Source organism: Diabrotica virgifera, chromosome 5 (genome assembly GCF_917563875.1).
Source record: "Diabrotica virgifera virgifera chromosome 5, PGI_DIABVI_V3a".
NCBI lineage: Eukaryota > Metazoa > Arthropoda > Insecta > Coleoptera > Chrysomelidae > Diabrotica > Diabrotica virgifera.
In genome coordinates, this window is record NC_065447.1 from 29535873 (window position 1) to 29554089 (window position 18217).

Sequence of the window (18217 nt, forward strand, 5' to 3'; positions counted from 1 at the left end):
CTACATTTTCAACATGATTTAAGAAAGTATATAAAAAATGCATTTATAAGTAATAAATAATTATGCAAAAGTATCGTAAATCTTTCTTTTTATTTTGTTATATAAGAAATTATACATAGTTATTACAATTTTTTGTCAATTATGATATAGATAACCTTACTTGGTAGTTGTGCACTTAAAACATTGTAAAAAAGTTAATTTTTTCGGAAAAAGTTATTCAAAAAGTTTATAAAGAAAAATTGACGATACTTTTGCATAATTATTTATTACTTATAAATGCATTTTTTATATACTTTCTTAAATCATGTTGAAAATGTAGCTCATGCTCTTTCATTTGACACCTGTGGAAGGGTTCTAAGGTCATTTTTTTCTGACTTATGTTATTGCAAAAAATGCTCTCTGGGATAAACAATTTGAATAAAATTTAAACCATTGAATGAATCGCTTTGAAATTTTTATCACATATTAAGCACCAAAGAATCCTCATTTGACAAAAATTTCAAAGATGTACACTAATTTTTACAACAGTTATTGAGAAAATATTTTTTTTGCAATTCCGAACTTTTTTCGCAATTATATTAACAGTAAATGAGTATATCAAACTTTGTAATACGTCATATTAAAGCTTTTTCCATAATCTCGAAGATATTTGTACTAAAAAATCATTAGTTTAACTATTTTCCGTTGATTTGAAAAAAAAAAAGGGGAAAATGCCATTTTTTGACAGTTAATTGTTTATAAATAAAAATGACCGCCAGATCCTACGCACGAAATAGTTATAATTTGTTCCTATAGGTATTACCTGTCGAAAAAAATGCTTCAGTACCCTGGCTGCTGAAGTATCACGAACAGGGTATATTTTTGTCTTATTACCCTGGCCTATATGTCTACAAATAATCTTACTTTCCTTACAAAATAGTTTTAAGTATTTTGGTTAGTAGTAATATTACGACCTTTGATTTGCGATATATTTGATAAACAATAAAAAATACACCTGCATGTGTACATCGTAAAGATCATTAAAAATATGTATGCAGTCGTTTGTATCAAAGAATTTAATGTTTTCATTATAATAACATTTGTGTTTACGTTTTCCATTGACGCAAAACTATAAAAAAAAAGTGTGTAGAACAAATTTATAAAACATCTGTTCGAAAATTCTAATTTCGGTGTTAATATACGTAACACAGTCAAATATTAAAAAGAAACGTTTTTTGTTATTAGTCCCGGTTGTGAGTGAAAAAACGTGTTATAATTCAGCAATTTTTGAAACCTAAAGGACGATATCGTCGGTGATGTGACAATACATCCTATCTGCTTTCTCATGAGTTTTGTAGGAGAGACGAAAAAGCTTTTTTAGGGTCACCTTCTGTTTTCATATGTAAGTTTTGACTTGTTTTGTAGTAAATAGATAGTTGATTTTACTACAAAAAATATCATATGAAAACAGGAAGTCACCCTAAAAAGAGTTATTAGCTCTTACAAAGCTCATGAAACAACAGATAGGAGATATTGTCACATTACCGACGATATCAGAAATAAGTTTTAAATGTAACACCTAATTTTGGGTGTCTGTTTATTTATAATGTTTTTAAGTTGTAAAATTTGCAATTTTTAAAGATTTTTAATTCTGCAGCTTAGGATATTCACTTTTGAGAAAAATCCTACAATTTGAGTTATGGCAAGTTTAACTTCTTTAATTTGCTATTGCAAAACAGCACTCCAAAGTCTCAAAAGGGCAGTTTTTTGCAATTATACACTCTGGGCCAAAATTAACTGGCCACCTTAAAAATGGGTCATTTTTGATGTCTTATATCTCCTAAACCTGTTTAAGTTTTAAGTGATTTAAGTGATTTTTTTAATATGTTATAGCCTTATACCTTGACAATATTGCTATAATAATATGGTTGCTAAACAGGTAAATTTTCATTGTATACCGGGTGTACAAATCAAACTGTATTTTTTTCTTAAAGTTTGCATCACCCTGTGGAATATTCTAGCATTTATAAAATATTGAAATTAAAACCTAACTATAGCTTCATGTTTTCTCAACATTCTGTTTTTTGATTCATTTGCTTATGTTGGATAATAAAAAAGTTAGGTAGTTTAACAACAAGCCATGTTTTTATCAATACAGACGATTTAACTAACCAGCAAAATTAACCCCACCAGCCACCACCGTTATTATTGTTTTGGTTACATTACCTGTGACAGTTTGTTTCCTAAATTTGTGTCATCGAAGGATTTTTGACATATAGTCGTTGTACGACATTGATGCAAATCATGCCCCGCTAACTCTAATAAAAAACATGTATTCGTATTTATTTTCCTTCCGTTTAGTCAGAGGCGCTGATGTCGGCATTGTGATTGGTGGAACATGACTTTTGACAAATCCTGCGCTATCTGTGAATCTGTAATCTGTGTTCTGTGTTCGTGTTCGTTCGTTCGTTGTCGTTCGTTCACTTATTTTATATGGTCGGTTATGTGATGTGTTTGGTGTTTGTGTTTAGTTTGTGTCACCATAAAAAGCTGATATTCAGTCGTGTTTTTTGATATTTTTGTTATTTCATAATCGAGTACCTTTTTAAAGATAAGTTTTTCTGATTGTAGGTACTGTTTATCCAACAGTTTTAAAATACACATTTTATTTCGCGTTTTGTTGTTGGGTCTAATGGCCGATCAGCTGTTGTGTGCAGCCGATAAATTCAACAAGTAAACATATATTTAATCGAAATTAAATACTCATATTTCTATGTAAAATGTCACATTATTGTATAAATAAATAATTAAGAAACAAAAGTTGTTTGTGTTTTACCTTTATTGTGCACTTGAATAAAATAATATTAAATATTGGAAGTACCGTATGGAGGCTATGTTGTACCTAGCGTGGGGGCTAGATAACGCTACCCTTAGCAAGAACGTTTAAAATTTCACACCTATCATGTCGAAGCTACAGACCACTTATGTGGAGGCCAGATTTGTAGTATCCTTCCAATTTTCCAGGTGCTGAAATACGTGACATATTTTTTGAAGGGTAAGATCGCATTCTACCAAATCACACAACACTTTTTTCTGTGATGCAAATCTGTTTACGTGTTAACAACAATTCTTGAACAAGCCCTGTAATTTTATGTAATTGTGAGCGAATATTGTTTAAGTTGAAATTTTAGTGTATATTTATTGTTTGGGATTTTAAAAGTGCCACTCGTTCCAACTGATGCTGCTAGGGTAGTGGCTTTAGTTGACGCTGGTTACAGTCTTGATGACTCGATGTACCCAGAACTACGGTACAAGATGCCATCAAACGATTTCGGGAGACAGGACAACCGCTGACCAGGTCAAGGCCGACAACGATGCATATGATGGCTCATATTACCCGTATGCGCGCCAATGGTGAATATTAAATTCTTAATTGTATGTCAAAAAATATGCAATAACTACGGCATAAAACCCACCAAATTGCATTTGCATATCTCAACCGGTTTTAAAGCAATAAATAAATCGTCAGTTTGTTAGAAAAAATTCAACACCCCCTATCTCGGAAACGAAGCATTTGTGGACATAAGTTTATAAAGCAAAATGTCATTATTTTTTTATGCAGAATTACCCCTTACACTTTGCCAAAGTTTTTTAAAACGCACTGTATTGATAAAAAACATGTCTAGTTGTTAATTGTTAAAGCACCTAACTTTTTTATTATCCAACATAAGCGAATCAATCAAAAAACAAAATGTTGAGAAAGCATGAGGCTATAGTTAGGTTTTCATTTCAGCATGAGGCTATAAATGATAGAGTATTCCACAGGGTGATGTAAACTTTAAGAAAAAAAAAACACAGTTTGATTCGTACACCCGGTATACAATAAAAATTTACCTGTTTAGCAACAATATTATTATTACGATATTGTCAAGGAATAAGGCAATAACATATTAAAAAAATCACTTAAGTCGAACAACATGTTTAGGAGATATGACATCAAAAATGACCTATTTTTAAGGTGGCCGGTTAATTTTGGCCCAGAATGTATTATTTATTGTAAACATAAATTTTTTTTATTATTTAAGGCATTATAAAATGAACATCTTCCAATTCAAAAAATAAAAAAATTAGCCGTTGACTGGAAACGAAAAATAACTGTACGGAATAGTTATTTTCCTAACTAGTGGAATAAATTTACTTTCACGCACGCCGTGCAGGAAACTTTCGGAAACGAAATGCGTGCATGAAAGTGGCTTTTTAGCACGGCTGTAGAAAATAGTTATTTCTTTACTGTAAGGAAATATTTTTTTATTGCAGCAGATTCAGAGCAAATTTATTAAAGAACAGCTCTCCAAGAAGTATGCCATTACAACATTTTCTGAGAAAGAACTTGCATTTTTATTCTTAAGATAGCCCATTAAACGTTTGTACGAATAGTTATATTTGTCTATGGATTTTGTTGTCAAGAAATCTAATGAAGCATTATGCACTACTTCCATCAATTCTGGAGGGGTACCAGGAATCAAACACTTATCATCACTCATGATTAAATTAGATTATTTTGCTTTGTAAAATTATTACAGTCACAAAAAACACCAAAAAAACTGCCAAAAATAAGCAAATGCGTCAAATTTTATAATTCAATATTTTTGTTTCTATAGTAACAAAACCTGTATTTGGCGGCATCACGGATATTTGAGTCAAAATAATAATATGTCTTGTTGAAAATTTTAACATGTTTATTTTAATATAATTTAAATGTTCGATTTTCGGAAAAATAGTAGATATGTATACCTTGTAGGAAAAGCCACATTCCCGGACTCTGTATTGCCTTGTCTCGGCTTGTGCCTCGACGGCAATCTTTACATCGTCCGGGAATGTTAAGCTTTTCCTACTATTAATCTATTCTGCGAGAGGCCGAATTTTAAGTGGAGTGGAGATTTATTTTTCTTTTGGCTCACTCGCATGTCATTTACGATTGTGATTTATTGTGTCGGTTGCTCCCAAAAAAGATTACATTTTAGTAGTTATTCGTGATATCGTCCTTTACAACGCCTGATAAGTTTCAAAAATTCCTGAATTGCAACACGTTTTTTCACCCACAGCCTGGACCATATTCCATAAATTGGTTGATACCAGTTGGCTTGGAAACACAATAAAATATAATTAACAAGATTAAGTCATCAATAAAACGTTACAAATTAAATAAAAATTACTTAAAATGTAAAATAATTCAAGAAAATACATAAAATATGTATTTATGTATCAAGGGCGTCGAGTAGGCGTTTATCGGCAATGGCATGTGATTAGTAGGCATAAAATAGTGATGGTTAAGGACAGTAAGGGCCAATTAATACTTCCGAGATAATATTTCACTTTTTATCAGCGATCGTTATACAGGATCGTTATACAGGTGTAGTTATGTAGGAAGTGTCCTGCACCTGCAGATAGGCAGGGCCGCCGAGAGGGATGAGCGGGCCCCGGTAAAAAGTGAAGAACGGGCCCTGGGCAAAAAATAAAGGGCGGGTCCAAGGCAAAAAGTGAATAGAGAAAAGAATTGTTTAATTTTTATAGAAATAAAATTATTAATAATAATAAACATTTCAAATATAAATTTTATTAAATTTTGATTATATTTAGAATAGTGAAAATATTTATAATACAGGTGCTTTTCGAATTTTATGATTGGCAAAAATGTCTCTAATTTTCGAAAAATCGCATGATTTTGGCAAATCATTCTCAATTCACAAAGTTGATAGGCAGCTAACCGATCCTGTTTCATTGTATCATTACCTGATAGCATTTTTATGCGAAAAAGAAAACTAAAGAATCTGTCTGGTTCTGCGACTGTCACCAGTAATGTGCAAAATATTAATGCAGCAACGATTCAACTTTGAGATGTTTAATTTTATTAATAGTCTGGGCTAATTATCGGAGAAGATGCCATTTTTGGGAAAAGTTATTTACCAGCAATTTTTTGCTGGAATCGAATCTTATGATTGTATATATTAATAATATAGGTATGCAAAGTCCGCAGATAGTGTGCTACTTTTTTTATAAACAAAATGGCGCCCGAAAATCGTGTTTTTTTCAATTTTTGCTCTATAACTCCAAAGATTTTAACTTTACACCAAAAACACTCAAATAAAAATTCACTGCAATTAAATTCTGCATAGACACGTCTTTTTCCCGATTCACTTCGACGAAAACTTTCCCCGGAAAAAGCGGGTTTTTTCAACAAAATCTTTAATTTTCAACTAAAGTTTTAGATAGGTAATTGTTAATCAATAATTAAATAACTTGGTAATGTAAAATCCCTTTTTGTATAGATTATAATTTCAGAAGCTGATGGAAATTTAATGAACAGTTTAGCAACAATTGAATTGTTAATTAAAAATTTACGGTCGCTATAATAACGACAATAATTGTGATGCATAAGAATAACTATGATTTTTTCATAAAAAGACACTATACCTATCTAATTTACTTTACAGAATTGAAATTGGACTATTTAAGCGGCCTCAGGAATATTTTAAAATTATAAAGAATTTTTTGGCTTATAATCAAATAGAATATCTCGGGAAATATTAAACTAAACTAAATTTTAAAAACGGTATTCCAAAAGCAGCTGCAGGATGCTTCTTTTAAAAGAAAAAACGTTTAATTATGATGAGTAGTTCCTGAGATACAACCAGTTAAATTTGACCGGAATTTACGGCAAAGATATAAACAATAGGATCATAGTTTTTAAACCATCACCTTTTTGTTTTTGTCCTCTTTCTCCACACCAATTTTCATATCCTCAAAATACGTTTAATTACGACGAGTGGTTCCTGAGATACAACCGATGAAAGTTGACCGGAATTTACGGCAAAGATATAAACAATAGGATCATAATTTTCAAACCATCACCTTTTTATTTTTGTCCTCTTTATTCATACCAATTTTCATGTCTTTAAAATACTCATAACATATATTATTATAATAATAACTATCGATAATACGTGTGAAAATTGACGAAAATAGCAAAATTCCCATCAAAAATTAGGTTGGAGAAAATGTAACCCTCAAAGTTCAAAATCGGTATACGCTAAAAAAAATGCATTTTCTCGGCTTCCCATGGAGCAATTTCCTTCATTCTTTTTTTGTTCCCAAGTAACTCGAGTAGAGCCATCGAACTAATGCATTATTAAATGTCAGGCTTGCGTCTGTTTTGTAATAATAAATTAATTGATTTATTATAACACAAAATTTTAATTTCTTTAAATAAAAATTGTTTAAATAATTATACAGCTTTCAAATGAGAATATTTATATTTTTAACTTTAAAAGGTACACTTGTAGTAAGTTTATCTAAAAAAAGCCTACAACTGGAAAAAATATGTAGTTTTCTGTTCTTATAAATAAATTAATGTATTATAACAAAACAAAAGCAAGTCTGACATTTAATAATGCGTTAGTTCGATGGCTCTACTCGAGTTACTTGGGAACACAAAAAGAATGAAGGAAATTGCTCCATGGGAAGCCGAGAAAATGCATTTTTTTAACGTATACCGATTTTGAACTTTGACGGTTACATTTTCTCCAACCTAATTTTTGATTGGAATTTTGCTATTTTTGTTATGAGTATAAGCAAATGTATTGGAGAAAGTTCAGATTCACCAATATTATCCTTGTATATCCCTCTCAAATGAAAAATTTCATCTATCAATTCTTTACTGATGTATTCTTTATAAAACTCGCGCAATACATATATCAATTTTTCTCTTAATATTGTCGTCATCTTTATCTCGGAATATTCATAAAAGATTAAATAGCGAATGAATTCTATTTTCCGCATTAAATCTTCTGGTTAAAATATTATGACAATATTAAAAAATATTTCCCAGCGAAATATTGTGTCGGGCTCAAAATTTTCAGTCGCATCACTACTAGGCCCAGGCGAATCATCAAAAAATCTCACAGGCTTTTTTCGCCGTTTTTCTTTATTTGATGTAAATTCTGGATTTATTCCATAAACTAATTAACTAATTTAGATTCTTCAACATAGATTCTTCTGATTTTTTTGTAAATATTCTAGAAGCCCTGATATATTTTTAATCTCCATATCCATCCCATAGTTTTATCTGACTGCACTGTAGTATTTGACTCCTGTGATTTATTGCTGTTAAAATTTTTAACAAAATCGATTAAAGGTATTAATATTAAATATAGCCGAATATTATCTAATTAAACTCATTATGGACATAAAGTGAAGAGCAAAAAAACGGGAAAAATTATGTCTTTGGTCTGGTCGACGCTGCGCTGGGCCCCTTACATCGCCGGGCCCCGGTAAAATGTACCGGCTGTACCGCCCTCTCGGCGGCCCTGCAGATAGGTAAAAACCAGCGCAACTTCCCATTTTGACATAGAAAAATAACATCTAACTATGCCTTTCTCGGTAGCCCTTTTTTTGTTTCTTCAGCGGGCAACTTCTTTTTATTAAAATTTTATCTATTTCTCTATCTGGACTTCCACTATTCGTCACCTCTAAATACTCGATCTCAGCTGGATTTTCAAACTTCTCTTTTATTTCAGAGAAGACTAGAACCTACAGAAGAGCGAATGCATATACAGACTACTACAAAATATTAGCCATGATAGAGAATATGTAACAGCATACACGAGAGGATAAGTAAACGAGGGTGGGGTTAAAAGTAAATACAAACAAGAAATAAATGAAAACAAAAAAGCGCAAAAAACACTATCCAGGAAAATTAGAAATAAAAAAACGTTACAAACGACAGATTAAATTATAGGAGTGAGATAAAGCAGAATAGTCCAGAAACCGAAGCTTTTCACCTCGCAATTTTTACAGAATGGATCGATTTGCTTGAGAATTTGAGAATGAGTAGTGGATAGTCCAAGGATCAAAATCTATATGATTCCGAAAGGCGCTTTTACCACGGGGGTTGTGGAAATTTTTTATTATATTTTGACCGCGAAAGTTGATAAAAATATTCATTCTAAGCCAAAAATGGTCTATACATTTTTTTTGATAAAATTAATAGTTTTCGATTTATTCGCTATCGAAAGTGTTAGTTTTATATAAAAAAAAAAATCGATGTTTTTCGATATAGTCATTATTACGATTCACTCATTTTTTGCAATAGAAAATTTTTTTTAAAACCAATTTCTTGGGAATTAAATAACCTACAATTTCACATTTAAACATTTTTTCGTATCACTGATGCTAATCTTTCAATTCTGAAGAAAATGGCATTTTTTACCAAACTACAAAAATTCGTTATTTGTTTTTAACTCCAGTTTTTTTTAAAAAGTAATCATTTGAAACCAGTCAAACTTCTGGCATCTATTAATAATACATAAATAAAGAAGAATGAATAAAGCCAATGACTAAAAACACCGCTAACTTACATTATTATGGTTCCAATTGGATTTCTCCGTTTTTTTTTTTTACATTATTATGGTTCCAATTGGATTTCTCCGTTTTTTTTTTCAAAAAAAAATATTGATTTTTTAACCGTAACTTTTTTATTTTCTATCTTAGAAAGTTTCTTAAAAAAGAATTTTGTAGGTTTTTATAAGACCTATAAGAGTATTAATATTAAATTTTCTTTAAATCCTCAGTCGCAAAAAGAAGTGACTTTGAAAGGGTCGATAAAGGTGGTTCTTGCATGTTATCTTGCAAGTTTTAATTGTCAATAGCTCACTTAATTTTTGCCGTAGAAAAAATGTTTGCAAACCAGTTTCTTGGGAATTAAATAAGCCACAATTTCATATTTCAACATTTTTTCGTATCTCTAATGCTAATCTTTCTATTCTTAAGAAAAAGCCCGTTTTTCCAAACTACAAACATTCGTTATTCGCTTTTAACTCCATTTTTTTTATAAGTCCCTTTCTTTTCATTATAAGTCCCTTAATTTTTGAGCTAGAGGCCTTTTATTTATTTGTGAAGATAGATATTTTTAAATACTTTAAATTAGTTTGAACAAGTTATCCTCGAAAAATGCATAGTTTTCCCGCCTGGGAACTTGACTTTGAAACTACAATATTTAGCATTTGACGAAGAAGAACTAACATATAATAAAGTATTGCTCGATTACTATTGGTCTTAAAAAGAAAATTAAAACAAACGGGTTTGTTTATTTTTTTAGAATGTACATTTTTGTTAGGTAAAGTTTTTTTGATAAAACGAAAACTTTTGGAGTTATTAGCAGAAAACTCTTTCAAAACATTGATTATTTCGATATAAAACGAACACATTCGATAGCGAACAAATCGAAAACTATTAATTTTATCAACAAAATGTATAGAACGTTTTTTGCTTAGAATGAATGTTTTAACCAACTTTTGTAGTCAAAATATAATAAAAATTTCCACCCCGAGATGAGGTGGCAGCCACCCCCATGGTAAAAGCGCCTTTCGGCATCATATAGATTTTGATCCTTGGACTATGCACTACTTCTTCTCAAATTTTCAAGAAAATCGATCCATTCTGTAAAAATTGCGAGGTTTTGTCCTATTTCAAGCTTCATTACTTGGACTAAAAGAACAATACAGGATGGTAAAATCAATAATGTAAGGAAAGTAGAAAACAAAAGAATAAAGAAATATAAGATAAAACGCAAATAATAAGATAAAACAAATTACAAAATAGTAAGAAAGGGGGAAATGATCTACAAAATAAAAATAAATTTAAATAAAGAAGTAGCACTATAAAAAAATTAAAAGTGAGTAATAGCTCAAAAATTCTATAAAAAATAAAAATCGGTCATAACACGTCAATGGGTAGAGCGGTAGAGCGAGAGGAGTGGAGAATAAGAAGAAGATAACATAACAGTTTCCTCTTCCTAGAAATTCTATTAATTTTGGACTCTTTATTCTAATTTATTGTCCAGTAATTATCGTAAGTTGGCATTTGTTACACATTGTTCTGACATTTTTTCATATTGCCAAGGCGCAAGCAAAATTGCTTTTATAAAGGAAGAACAAAAATAATTTCCTTCGTTTATTTTTATTTATTTTTGTGTCTTCTTTGTTTTCATTTATTTCTCATTTGTATTTATTTTTAACCTCTGGGTTATTTAGAGCTTTTAAGTTCTGTCTTCGCTTGCTTTCCGCCTATTTTATGTTTTTGCCCTGGTTAAATTCTTCTTTGTTAGTATCACTACGTCGTGGTCTGCATTTGTGTTTGCCCACATGTACCTACGTTACAGTGTCCATTATCTTGTTATATCTTTCGTTTGTTTCGATCTAATATGTGATCTATTTGCTGTCTGCCTAAGTGATTTGTATTAGGTCTGGATCCCGCGTATGAAAAAAAAGTTGATTGATAGCAAGCTGAAAATTTGTTAATAGCATAAGGGTGTCTAGTCGGACAAACTTTGATATATGGGAACACTGAAACAGGGGAAGTTTTAATTGTGGAACAGGTTTAAAATACGTCACATGTATTTTGTCCGACAGAACTTCCAATTGATTTGTTACTTTTTCATTAAACTCTCATGCAAAAATCATACTGCTATTTATCACCTGTCATAATTCCTGTCATTTGACATGTTCTACGTGTTCCACTCATTAAAATGCCCATTTGGTGATAAATAGCAGTCTGATTTTTGCATTAGAGTTTAATGAAAGGGTAACAAATCAATTGGAAGTTCTGTCAGACAAAATACATATTACATGTGACGTTTTCGTGGTATGACCGTTCCAAATTTTTAACCTGTTCCACAATTAAAACTTCCCCTGTTCCAGTGTTCCCGTATATCAAAGTTTGTCCGACTAGACACCCTTTAGCTATTAACACATTTTCCTCAGACCTATATCTTTTTATATTTAAATTTTGTCGATAGAAATCATTTCATCTTTCTGCTGACATTCTGGTTAAGATGATAGTTAGGTTGAGATAAAATGGATTCAGAAGTCAATAAGTTGACTTATCAGTCTAAATACAGGATAAAGTAAGACATTGTAAGGGCCACTGGGTAAAAATATTGAGTCTATAGTATTTATTTATTAAGCGCAACAGGCCTTGTGGGCCTAGGGCTAAAATGTTTACATTTCTGATTACATAAATAATATACTAAATAACTTAATATAACTTACATAACTTATAAAGCTTATAAATTTTATTTAATTACACTTCAGTCTTTTTATACACTCCTTCACCACCTCTCTCCATCTCCTTCTGTCCAATGCTAGTTCTTTCCATCTCTCAATGTTACTTTTCTTCAAGTCTTCATACACACTGTCCTTCCATCTTTTTCTTGGCCTGCCTTTCCTCCTCTTTTGTGTTGGTCGTCGTGAAAGTACCATTTTTGGCATTCGTTTACTTCCCATTCTCTCAATGTGCCCCAAGTATCGTATTCTCTGTGCTTTGATCGTCGTCGTGATCGTTGGCTCTTGATATAGTTCTTCCAATTCTTTATTGGTTCTTCTTCTCCACTGACCTTCTATTTTCACACCTCCATATATTGCTCTTTGCATTTTCTCTCCTATCTTTCTAAAAGGTCTGTTTCTGACTTTTTGAGCACCCATGTTTCGCATGCGTATGTTGCTGTAGGTCTGATAACAGTCTTATAAATTCTTATTTTTGTTTTTCTTGATACGTATTTGGATTTCAATAATGTGCGTATTGCTCCATATTTTTTATTTCCTTTGGCTATTCTTGCCTTTATCTCTCCTTCGTCATGACCATTTTCATCTATTTTGGCTCCCAGGTAAATAATTTCTTTGACTCTTTTGAACGAGTATGTTTTCTCTCCATCTATTTGTACTATTATGTTATTCTCTTTTTCTTTTTGGATCTCTCCCATTATCATATACTTTGTCTTCTCTTCATTTATTTTAAGTCAGAATTTTTTGGCTTCTGTTATTATGTTTTTCATTAACTTTTGTAGTTCTTTTTTGCTTGTTGCTAATAGCGTCAGATCATCTGCAAATGCCATGCATTGGTGGCCGTTTTTAAATATCGTTTCTTGCATGTTTATTCTGCTTTTCCTGATTATTCCTTCCAATGTTAGATTGATTGCCGTTGTTGATAGTGGGTCTCCTTGTCGTAATCCTTCCTTGGTTTCAAACTTTTTGGATGTATACCCTTTCCAAGCTATTTCGTTTGTTGTGTTTTCCATCGTCATCTTTACCATCCTGACAATTTTACTTGGTGTCCCCAATTCTTTTATCAGTTCGTACATCTGCTGTCTGTTTACTGTGTCGTAAGCCTGCTAAAAGTCTATGAACAAAGCATATAGTACTGTTTTATGTTTGTAACAGGTAGTCTGTATTTCTTGTAAGGCAAATATTTGGTCAGTCGTTGATCTGTTGTTTCTAAAACCTGCCTGGTATTCTCCCAGTATTTTTTCCGAATATTGACTTAGCCTTTTTCTTATACTTTGTGCCAAGATTTTGTAAACTATTTCTAATAGTGCGATGCCTCTGTAGTTTTCGCATAGCATTCTATCACCTTTTTTATGTATGGGCATATCCTTGCTATGTTCCACTCTTCTGGCATTTTTTCTACTTCCCATATTCTTTTTATCAGGTCATATATCTCTTTCTGTAGTCGTTTTCCTCCTGATTTTATCATTTCGGCCGATATTTCTCTTATTCCTGGGCTTTTGTTATTTTTCAAGTTCCTTATTTCGTTCTTTATTTCTTGTTCTGTGAGTATTTCTATTTCTATCTGATCATCTTCAATTTCATGTTTTGTTTCATTTTGTACTTCGCTTTTATTTAGCAGTTCTGTGAAATAGTTTTACCAGTAGTTTCCCATTATTTTTTCTGGCTCATTTAGCAACATCCCTTTATCATCTCTCATATAAGGGTTGTTTTTTTGATATCCTCTTTCCATTTTTTTTGCTTCCTGGTAGAATGATTTTATTTCTTTTTTTTTTGAAATTTTTCTTCTATTTCTTTCAGTTTGTTCTCGTTGTATTTTCTCTTTTTGCTTCTACATTTTCATTTCATGATTTTTCTCAATTCTGTGTATTCTTCTCTAGTGCTTTCTTCGTCATTTGTGAGATTTTTGAGTCTTACCTTTCTTATTGCTTCTGCTACTTCTTGACATTCTTCATCATATCAATCTTTTGTTTTGTGTTTTCTTTTGTTTTTCGCTAGAATTGCTTTACTTGTGTTCAAAATTGCTTCTATTATATTATCCCATTGTTTGTCTGGGTTTGACGTTTCTTGTTCCCTGATTAGACTTATCAGTCTAAATACAGGATAAAGTAAGACATTGTAAGGGCCACTGGGTAAAAATATTGAGTCTATAGTATAAGTTGTAATAATTGATGCTGAAATTAGATATACCTACATCTATAGAAGAACTGGTTGACTAGCAAAATTCTGGATTTTTGTAAAGTATAAATCTCATTCCAAGATTAACCAAGCTCTATTTCATTTATATGTATGTATTGCTATTCATTTTCTTCTCTTCTTGCAGTTTACATGTTTTAATCCATTACTAATCTACTAAAGCTAGAGCAGCGGCGGATTCAGCATCGTTAAGAGGGGGGGCCGATTGGCTAAAATGAAAATCGGATCGAAGAACTGAAAAATACCTGTTCAACAATTTTTAAAAATATATCGAATGACACCAAATACGACCCCCTACTCCAACCCGTAGAGGTGGGGTGGGGCTCAATTTAAAATCGTAAATGGAAACTCCCAGTTTTTATTGCAAATTTGGATTCCTTATGTAAAAGTAAGCAACTTTTATTCGAGACATTTTTTTTATTATATAGAAATAGAATAATATAGAAATAGTCTGTATAAAAAACTAAAAAACACGTGTTTAATATTTTTCAAAAACCCATCGAATGACACCGTGTAGTGTTTGGTGGCATTCGATTCGATAGGATTTTGAAAAATATTCAACTTGTGTTTTTTGATTTTTCATATGAGAATGTGTTTCTATAGATATTAAGTATCACGATAAATCGTTTTTCCGATTATAGCGCCATCTATCCAGAATTCTAAAAAATGTCTCGAATAAAAGTTGCTTACTTTTACGTAAGGAATCCAAATCTGCAATTAAAACTGGGGGTCTCCATTAAATATTTTAAAGTTACCCCCATCCCACGTAGAAGGTCGTGTTTGGTAACATTTGATAGATTTTAAAAAATTATTGAACACATATTTTTCATTTTTTCGATCCGATGTTCATTTCGCGAAATATGCAACGGTCCGCTACTTTTGGGTTGGGACACTCTATATATAAAGTTGACGAAATAAAAATTAATATATGTAGTGAATTATCATTAAAATTTAAAAAACCTACAAAATGAGACTTTAAAAGTTAACAACTTACAGTAGTTTCGGAAATGTAATAATAAATTAACCGAATGTAATTTTCAAAAAATCAAAATACTTTACTTTTTTCAAGGCAAAAAAATTCATGTCGAAATAGTTTTAATTTTATTTCGTAATGGGAAAGTACATCATGTACACCTCATTTAAAATCGTTTGAAATACTGATTACAAAAATGTATAATGATGACGTCACTAGTATTCCATATGTGCCACAATATCATAACTTAAAAATAAAAAAAGACCTGTTTCGGGATTTTTCCTTAAAGTCGCCGGTTTACGAAATAACGAATTTATTCCTTTCATTTGCACCATACTGTCGGTGGAAAATAGTGTCGCGCACGCCTTGATTAGAAATTAAAAAACAAAGTTGTTTTGAATATTGTATTGCAAAAAACCTTTCGGGATTTCATCAATTGATGTTTAAAGAATATCTACCTACCTTGGCAACATTCAAATTTTCAGTTTTTCATATAGTTTTTGAGGGTTAAAAATTGCCGATTTCTCAATTTTTCAATTTTTAATCGCTTATATGACAAAAACTATCATTTTTAGAGAAAAGTCACTAAAAACCTTTTCTGTTTGGAATGATCCAAAAAACCTAAAAAAAACTTTATTCCATGCAAAAAAAAATAATTTTAGGAAAAAAACAAAAAAAAAAACGTTTAAAAAATTTTTGACCACCTTTTGGTCCTGGCAACATGCAAATTTGTTAAAAGGAGTCCTTTTTGAGTAAGATTGTGCAAAAAATCCGAATCAGAATATTTTTCCTAGCGGATGCGCAGTGGCCTTCTGGACTACTTGTACATATTTATTATCATCATTACTATTAATATTATCACCCAAATTATTTCACAATGGGAGAATCGACAATTGCTAGGCAACGTGACGTCGTGACGTCACTAAAATAGAATTCTGTTTGGCGTGCTCTCACACCAGGTGCGGGAGCATGCCAAATAGAATTCTATTTTAGTGACGTCACGTTGCCTAGCAACCGTCGATTCTCCCATTATAAAATTCTATTTTGTGACGTCAGCAAAATAGAATTTTATAATGGGAGAATCGACGGTTGCTAGGCAACGTGACGTCACTAAAATAGAATTCTATTTGGCGTGCTCCCACAGCTGATATTATATCTGCAAACAATTTTATAATTATACGTGGAGATGCTTAAGTTGCGTTCACAGTATATAGCATTACATATTTTTTTAAATATGCTTATTGTGATCATTTTTAATTCTTAATTTATAAGGATTATAAATTACTCATTTCCAAATACACTGGCGTCAGGCCCGCTTTAGCCAAGTCCCATACTAATAAAATATAATTATATGTAATTTATAATTCATATAATATTGTAATTTTGACATGTATAATTATGACATTTGAAAAAATAAATAAATATTATTGTAATCTTTATATTATAATTAAAAAAAATAAATCACTTGGGTTGAGAGGGGGGGCCGATCGCCCCCATCGCCCCCCCTGGATCCGCCACTGAGCTAGAGCCACTCAAATATTCTTGTCTTTAACGACGCCAAATAAATACTAAATTCCAAACTGTCACAGATATCGATGGTCGATAAATTCTCAATAAAAAATGACAAAAAAGGCGACTAAAAAAGCAGCAGAGATTATTATGTATGTTATACATTACATCGTCGATAAGTATCTCTTCTGTACTACAAAATGTTCTAAACAAAGCATTAATAATTTAGAAGACTGAAATTACCGTTGAAATCGTCTGACAGGTAATCAATAACACGTATAAATTACAACAGTTTTTTCTTGAACAGATACAATATCTTGATAAAAATATAAAAATATTATTAATCTGAAAGTTAATTTGAAAGATGGAAGCAAGTACAAATCGATAGAAATGCAGAAGTTTACGTGGGATGCATTATTAATTTTTTGTATGATTTATTTCCACTTTATCCGAACGATCTATTTTTTTTACTACAAACCAGGTGACATTAAATGGTTGTAATTGCTTTTATCTTCGTAAAAAAAGTTAAGAGAGTACACTAAACGCAAAACAATTGTGGCAAAACAATAGACGGAATATGTCACGTGTTGCCAAGTTTAGAATTTGGCACCAAAGCGGCGATTAATGAGGTTTTATCAGAAAACTCTTATTACAAACAGTATAGCAAGTAAAACTTAAAATTAACTCATCATATTTATTTAGCATAAAACAAAGTAATGTAATGATTTTTAATGTAAACAAGCTAACCCTGCCTATACCCATAGGCGTCATTTCACGAATTTCATTGGGGTGGCAAAACCTACCGAGGAGTTGGGGGGTATGAAATAACCCCCAAGGGAAAAGGGGGGTCCGGGGATCAAAAAGAGGTCAAAATAGAAGGGTTTACCGCAATTTATACACTATTTTTTTATGACCATACACACTGGCTGTACGTACACATCCTGATTTTAGATTTTTTACAATATCTGCCCCAACTTAGGATTCTACTAGATACAGGTCTAAATCTTATAAATTCAATACAATAATTCAAATCTTTAATAGGCTTTTATCTACAATAGTATTTTAGTACGATAAGAGAAACAATGTGTGTTTTAGAGGTGATGGATTCAAATCTAACTTAAATGAAGTCTCCTTTTCCGGATATTAAATACATCAATAACACTTTCAATATCGACTGGGACTTTCCTTTCAATGACTAAAAGCCTCAATTCAGACATTCTTTCCTGGCCGCTAGCGTTTCTGGTGTAGGTTTTTAATCTTATCAGGCATGAAAAGGTTCTTTTACACCCAGCTGAGTTTAGTGGTATCGTGAAAAATAGCCTGAATATTTCAAACGTCATGGGCAAGACATTTTTTAGAGCCTTTTCCACAAAAGCTGACGATTTTTCGTCAACCGTTTTGTTTCTCATTTCTTTCATTTTATGAAAAATTTTCATTTCGC

At 31.5% G+C, this 18217-nt stretch overlaps 1 protein-coding gene across 5 annotated transcripts in view; it reads left to right on the forward strand.

The window, feature by feature from the left end:
* LOC114334761 (uncharacterized) overlaps window positions 1-18217 on the forward strand; it is a 601548-nt gene that overhangs the window by 289227 nt on the left and 294104 nt on the right. The gene's annotated exons all lie outside the window — the stretch shown is intronic.